Raw genomic sequence first — 8,085 nt, 5'->3', positions numbered from 1 at the left:
AATATGCGTGGCGCTCGTAATCATCATAATAATGAAGATTAGGAGCCAATACGAAATATAAAAGTTTAGAATGGAAAAGACGCGCCGTCGAAAAACGGTGTTTTCTCCCTCGTATTCGAGAGACAACGCACCTACGATCCGACGTCGATTAAAAACTAATTTTATCGGATACGACGATCGTATTAATGGTGCGCGCTACGTTTATCACAAAAACGTGCGAACGACCGTTTTAAACACGTCTCATCCCTTTCATATTCGTACGACCCGTACGAGAGAGTTAGGTCACACGTACGGGTCCGCTGTCACGTTTTAGAACGTCGCGATCGAATCGCGCTTATACGCTCAGCACGCTCAGACATTTCTCGTCGATCGCGAAGATCAAAGAAAATCCGAGCAGTCTTGAAATGAGATACGACCCTCAGCCAGGAGTGGTCCGGGTATGAGATCCCAGGACCGCAATGTGCGTTCGAAATGTCGATGTTCATGTGTCCTGCAGTTCACAAGTTGACGCGCAATTAGCTGCGTTCTTCATCGACCCACGAGCCAAGTGATCCACCGTTTAGGGTAATCTTTTTTTAAGTTAGGTTTTAAACGCATATCGAAACGTTTCTATTATAAGACGACGACGACGACGACGACGCGCGCTCACGTCATAGACAGCGCTTGCGCCCCTTTCGCAGCCGCCGTCGACTTTAAAACGCTCTTACGGTTTATTTTCGTCTTCTCCACTACACACAACGAGAGGAGCGGAGACAGACTACTCGAAATGGTGACGTTCGTTGTAAATTTTCGTCGTCTCACCTCGTACGACAACAAAAGAGCATACGCTGATCATAGTTTGGCAATATTTTCGTAAACTAAATCTCACCCTTTTGGAATGAAACAAACGAAGGGTGATAAGATTTTCGTAAACTAATCACATTACCGATCATCGTATATGTTCGTCGATATGAGGATCGAAACGTCGATTAGAAATATAATTGGCAAAATCGTTTTATTTTGCGCTCGATTTGTCCATTTATAACGAAATCCGTCGTAGGCCGACGATTATTACTCGTCGTCCTATATAACAACATCTTCATCGTATATATCTCCGCTTTCGGGCGTACATCTTTTAAAACCATATATTATAGGTACCCGAAAACAGCTACGTTGACGACGTCGAAATTCGATCGGAACTTCCGAACTTCGTAGATGGCTCTTTAACGTTCGACAATGATTTTTACAGACTTGTACGTTTACCTATTATATATATATAGGCATAACAACACACTGTAATGATCCTTCCGCAGGTTCACCTACGGAAACCTTGTTACGACTTTTACTTCCTCTAAATGATCAAGTTTGGTCATCTTTTCCTACACATCGACGACGCCGAAACGCCATCGCGTGTCGATCCGAAGACCTCACTAAATCATTCAATCGGTAGTAGCGACGGGCGGTGTGTACAAAGGGCAGGGACGTAATCAACGCGAGCTTATGACTCGCGCTTACTGGGAATTCCTCGTTCATGGGGAACAATTGCAAGCCCCAATCCCTAGCACGAAGGAGGTTCAGCGGGTTACCCGGGCCGCTCGGCCAGGGAAGACACGCTGATTCCTTCAGTGTAGCGCGCGTGCGGCCCAGAACATCTAAGGGCATCACAGACCTGTTATTGCTCAATCTCGTGCGGCTAGAAGCCGCCTGTCCCTCTAAGAAGAATAGTTTGTACGCCGACAGTAAAAACCGCGCACGAACCGCGAAACCCGAAAGCAACGCGGCCGGCGGGCCTTTAGGATGTCAAAAAGCGCCTAGTTAGCAGGCTAGAGTCTCGTTCGTTATCGGAATTAACCAGACAAATCGCTCCACCAACTAAGAACGGCCATGCACCACCACCCACCGAATCAAGAAAGAGCTCTCAATCTGTCAATCCTTCCGGTGTCCGGGCCTGGTGAGGTTTCCCGTGTTGAGTCAAATTAAGCCGCAGGCTCCACTCCTGGTGGTGCCCTTCCGTCAATTCCTTTAAGTTTCAGCTTTGCAACCATACTTCCCCCGGAACCCAAAAGCTTTGGTTTCCCGGAAGCTGCCCGTCGAGTCATATTAGGGAACGTCGACGGATCGCTAGCTGGCATCGTTTAAGGTTAGAACTAGGGCGGTATCTGATCGCCTTCGAACCTCTAACTTTCGTTCTTGATCAATGAAAGCGTTTTTGGCAAATGCTTTCGCTTCTGTTCGTCTTGCGACGATCCAAGAATTTCACCTCTAACGTCGCAATACGAATGCCCCCATCCGTTCCTATTAATCATTACCTCGGGGTTCCGAAAACCAACAAAATAGAACCGAGGTCCTATTCCATTATTCCATGCATACAGTATTCAGGCGAAATTTTAGCCTGCTTTGAGCACTCTAATTTGTTCAAAGTAAACGTGCCGGCCCACCTCGACACTCAGTAAAGAGCACCGCGGCAGGATTGAGTTGGGCCGTCGTAACCACGACGCGCACAACACGCACGCCGAAACGCACGCGCGACGGCGACGCGACACGACTAAGCCCACCGGCAGGACGTCTCGCGAAAAACACGCCAGTTAACACCGCGAACGATGAACCGGCGGCGCGAGACACAAATTCGACTACGAGCTTTTTAACCGCAACAACTTTAATATACGCTATTGGAGCTGGAATTACCGCGGCTGCTGGCACCAGACTGGCCCTCCAATTGATCCTCGTTAAAGGGTTTAGAGTGTACTCATTCCGATTACGGGGCCTCGGATGAGTCCCGTATCGTTATTTTTCGTCACTACCTCCCCGTGCCGGGAGTGGGTAATTTGCGCGCCTGCTGCCTTCCTTGGATGTGGTAGCCGTTTCTCAGGCTCCCTCTCCGGAATCGAACCCTGATTCCCCGTTACCCGTTACGACCATGGTAGGCGCAGAACCTACCATCGACAGTTGATAAGGCAGACATTTGAAAGATGTGTCGCCGGTGCGAGACCGTGCGATCAGCTTAAAGTTATTCAGAGTCACCAAGTTGTACGATGACGAGCGCGAACCCGAAACCGATTGGTTTTGATCTAATAAAAGCACTCCTTCCATCTCTGGTCGGAGCTCTGTTTGCATGTATTAGCTCTAGAATTACCACAGTTATCCAAGTAATTGTGGGTACGATCTAAGGAACCATAACTGATTTAATGAGCCTTTCGCGGTTTCACCTTAATTCGGTATGTACTGAGACATGCATGGCTTAATCTTTGAGACAAGCATATGACTACTGGCAGGATCAACCAGGGAACTGTTCTTATTATTTTATCGACACGAAGCAGATAAAACAAATACAGACACAGTTTATTTTATAAGTTTGACTTATAAAGAAACGTGTGCGTAAGACGACGATATATAATATATATCGACGACTAATAAAAAGGAGGTGCATGATAGCGCGCCTAGACGACGGAAAAACCGGTCCGAGGCGCCACGCTCTTACATTTTAATATTAGTTGTCTAATAAAACAAAACGATATCATCATCTTAGACACATCTTTTGTTTTTTTTATACACAACCGATCGACTAGGCACCCAATTATCTCGATTATCGACGACGATCGTCGACTACGTCGAAAATTGGATGCCGCAAAATATCGTTCGGCGTTTATAAGACCTCGAAAAACATTCTCTCCGAACCCTTCGCTAGATAGAAATATATAAAGCGACAAGGAAACCTCGTACGAGAAACGTTTCGTGATTTTTTATTTTATTCTCGCTCGGAGAGCAGAGAGCTATCGCAAAATGTGTTGCTGTTTTATGAACGTTCCGATGAAAAACCGATACGTCCATAAAAATAATAATTCCAATCGCATATGAATCGTGGATCATCTTCTTCTAACGAAGCCGAATGTTCCCGCCGAATTCGCGATCTCGCAGTGATACCGTCGTCGTCGTCGTACGCTTCCCGATATATCGAAAAAAACCGACCAGGAAGAACAACGAAACGACGATACAAAATCGCGAGAGCGTTACGAATATATAATAACACGACGAAATACGCTTTTTATTTAGATAAATAAAAAAATACGGTTCGGATCTTATATATTAACATATAATATGTAATACCACCTTCGCTGATCAAAAGCCACTCGGTAAAAGTGTCACAGCGCCGGTCGACCCGACCCGTCGTATCCGTCTCTCGTATCGCCCCACGTAGAAGCGCACACGATTTAAGCGCGGGTCTCTCGCCAGCTATCGGAAATGTATGGGTGTTTTAGAACAGATCGTTTATACGGACGTTGCGCAAATTTTTCGTTTTTACGTCTGCCCGTTCTCGTTATTATCGGAATGTTCCGATGAATAAACTTTAGCTTTAGACAACGTGAACTTCTAAAGCAATAATTTTAACCTCTCGTGTTAATACGTCCTCAGGCCGTTTCTAGACTGCCGATCACGTTCTTTAAAAGTCGGAAAATTCCGATCCATAAAATTATGCTAGTAGAATGTAAAGATCCTTCATAGGATGGATACTGTCACATATCGATACGGCGATCGGAGTAAAACTGTTCTCACGTATTTCAGGACATTTTAGGTTGTTACGTCGGCCCGTTCGTTATTATCGGTATATACCTATGAATAAATGTTTTGCTTGTAGAACGTAAGATTCCAAAAGAATGATTCGCCGAAACGATGGTGCACCCTTACGATCGGATATTTGCCGCTTATTGGCCATTTTCTATAATTCATCCGTTAGATATCGTTTATCGACTACGGATAAGGTTTTCCGATATCAGAATGTTCCTAAGGATGATTCGAAAGTGATTTGAACGAAGAATTTGATAGAATGAATCCTTTATTTATCCATTGAGTACAGGGTACGGAGTGTCTGCGGGGTCAGCTAATATATTATATTTCTCTCTCGACGTAATGGTAACTCGAAGTCCGAACCGCGCTCATGAAGCTCGGTTTCAATCCAATCCATGTTGGTCGGTTCCTCGAGAGGAACGCCGTATCTTCGCGGTCGACCGCCTAATGAATCAGGTGGTAAAAGTCCAAGCCCAGCGCGGCAACGGCAGGCGCGTTCAACGTTTTAACTGCCAATTCTACGGTCATTCATCGGCCAACTGTAAAGCCACTCCGGCCTACGTCAAGTCCCAAAGACAGAAATTCCCCGCCGAAATGCACCAACTGTTGAGAACCATACACCGCAAATTACTCGGGATGCAAGTGCCGACCTACTCCAAAAACAACCAAACCCAAAAGACCAATTCCTCCCCCCACTCATGTACGGGGAACTCAAGATAACAGTCGTCTGGCTGGTCTGGATTCCACTAGAACACGAACCCGATCTCCATTGGCGAAATACTCTTCGGAACATATTCAGATGACCAAGGAGATTTTCAGGCCATTTTCAACGCCATCAACCACACAGCTATTGGAAGAATTACTATCGGCCGGGATAATAGATGAGTTGGAACTTGGGCTTATTGCTCCAAGCGAACCAACTCACTACTCCTCCAATCGACCGACAATAATTGACTTTTTTATCTATCAAAATTCGAATCAAGCCTCTGACCTGCAAGTACTCCAAGATATCGATTCTGACCACAGGCCTATCCTCCTCACCCACCATCAGCGATTTTCCACTGAGTTCCACTGTCCCCAAGCAAGGTCAACCTAGTAAACGAAAAAAAAAGTATCTTCTCTTTGACGATCCTCATTATATTAGGACGATAGTTCCATTCTAAATTCTTGATTAATTACAGTTCCTATTTGTTCATTTCGAGACGTTCCCGTGATTAATACTTATCGTGTAGAAATTAGCCACAATCCACAATTAGCCACAGTTAGGAAAAATAAATTAATTATCATATAGTCATAAACGTAATAAAAATGAATACACATATTTTCGAAGTCACTCCAGAAATACTTTACCTTATTTTTAAATAACAATCTCGGGCCGTACCATTTTTACAAAACTTATTCTATATACTTACTATATAACAGATTATAATGATATAATATAATTCAATACAATAACTACAATATATATATATATATCTGAAAATTCTGTTTTTATAAAATGTCAGCTACTGTTTAACATTTCATTTTTTAAAATGTATATCCAATTGTGGTTCTGAAAAGAACCGATTTTGCAGGTAAGTAGTATATTGAAACACACATAGGTATGTGAATTAATTTACTTAGAACTGGTATATTTGGTGACTGCTTTGGTACCTTCGCTAACGGCGTGCTTAGCCAACTCACCGGGTAACAATAACCTAACGGCGGTTTGGATTTCTCTGCTCGTGATCGTTGATCTCTTATTGTAATGGGCGAGACGCGACGCTTCGGCGGCTATCCTTTCGAATATATCGTTCACGAAAGAATTCATGATCGACATGGCCTTGCTGGAGATACCCGTATCGGGATGAACCTGCTTTAAAACTTTGTATATGTAAATCGCATAGCTTTCCTTCCTCCTGCGCTTCTTTTTCTTGTCGCTCTTAGAGATATTTTTCTGGGCTTTTCCGGCTTTCTTGGCCGCCTTACCGCTTGTCTTCGGTGGCATTTCGAAATAAAAATCCCGACGTCTCACGTACCTCAAAGAGTACTTAACTAAAAAAATGCCTTTAATTCTAGAACTTATAACATTCGAAGGAACACTTCTAAGCCCCGCCCATAGCCCGAGTTAGAGTCTGATTGGTCGCGTATGATATAACGAGTTTGGCTCGCGGACAAAATTCCAGGCCGATCTGTAAGAAATTTCCAGTACCGTTTTTGATTTAAAGGTGAGCAGTATCTAACAACGATCGAGATTAACATGTCCGGACGTGGTAAAGGCGGAAAAGTGAAGGGAAAGGCGAAGTCTCGTTCCAATCGTGCGGGATTACAATTTCCTGTCGGTCGTATTCACCGACTTCTAAGGAAAGGAAATTATGCCGAACGCGTAGGGGCCGGTGCTCCCGTTTACTTAGCTGCCGTAATGGAATATCTGGCGGCCGAAGTTCTCGAGTTGGCGGGTAACGCCGCTAGAGACAACAAGAAAACAAGGATTATCCCTAGGCATTTACAATTGGCCATCAGAAACGACGAGGAATTGAATAAACTGTTATCTGGCGTTACTATTGCCCAGGGCGGCGTCTTGCCTAACATTCAAGCAGTATTATTGCCTAAAAAGACAGACAGCAAAACCAAATAGATAACGCAAACCGTTTAAAGTTTTGCATACGCCCTTTAATATCGGTCCTTTTCAGGGCCAACAAAATCGTATAAAAAAGAAGTTAGAATACGCGTTCTTATTAAAGAATAAATATTAACTAGAAAATTTATAAATAATCTGATCTGTACTGAATATTCCTTTATTACTGTTTTAGAGTATCGATCGATCGGTTCCCTAATTAGTTACGGCTCTATCTAGAAAATAATCATTTAAGTAATAATAAGATAATAAATAAATTATATAAATATTCTTTCTTTTATAAAGTTATATTGTGGTTCTGAAAAGAACCGTTTTTTTTCTATTAAAAAAATACGGTCTTGGACGAACGTATTTTTTAGGGAAGTCGTAGCACGTCCAGGAGTGTCGGGATATTTGTAATTTTCAACTCCGTGTCTTCTTGATCTGACGATGAAATGTGTCGCCTGTTTAATATATCGTCATACGTAGTAGAAATAGTTTTATTTCTTTTTCTTTGGTGATACTGGTTTTTTAGTTTTCGCACCTTCACCAGCGGCAACACGAACAGTTGAGGTCGTCGTCTTAGCACTTTTCGGTTTAGGCGCCTTGGGCTTTTTCGTAGGTCCGGCTTTATTAGATTTTTTCGCTTTGGAAGGCGATTTCGGGGATCTTGCGGCCGTGTTGCTTTTTGCTGCTTTCGAAGATGAACTATTAGCGGCGGCATTGGAAGCGGACGTAGTCGTGGCGGCGGTAGATTTCTTTCCTGTTTTCTTTTCGACGGCTTTTTTGGCAGAAGCTTTTTTCTCGGCCAAAGTTGCAGATTCACCTTTCTTACTTTTAGCTGTGGTTTTCTTAGTTGAGGCGGAGGCGGCGGTCGTCTTTTTTTCCGTTTTCTCTGAGGTTTTTTTGGCAGACGCTTTTTTACCACCGGCTGTCGTAGCTGTCGC

General features: G+C 43.7%; 2 non-coding genes across 2 annotated transcripts; both read right to left on the bottom strand.

The window, feature by feature from the left end:
• Positions 1-412: 412 nt before the first annotated feature.
• LOC143206444 (5.8S ribosomal RNA) lies at positions 413-567 on the bottom strand. Its single transcript, XR_013008410.1, has one exon. It is a non-coding gene; the product is annotated as a 5.8S ribosomal RNA (ribosomal RNA).
• Positions 568-1,275: 708 nt separating this feature from the next.
• On the bottom strand, positions 1,276-3,264 carry LOC143206445 (small subunit ribosomal RNA). Its single transcript, XR_013008411.1, has one exon. It is a non-coding gene; the product is annotated as a small subunit ribosomal RNA (ribosomal RNA).
• Positions 3,265-8,085: the final 4,821 nt, after the last annotated feature.

The sequence above is a fragment of the Rhynchophorus ferrugineus genome, unplaced genomic scaffold (genome assembly GCF_030347505.1).
Source record: "Rhynchophorus ferrugineus isolate W39M unplaced genomic scaffold, kcgeb_rfMv2 rfM695, whole genome shotgun sequence".
In the NCBI taxonomy this organism is placed as follows: Eukaryota; Metazoa; Arthropoda; class Insecta; order Coleoptera; family Curculionidae; genus Rhynchophorus; species Rhynchophorus ferrugineus.
This window is presented reverse-complemented; position numbering and strand designations above follow the sequence as displayed.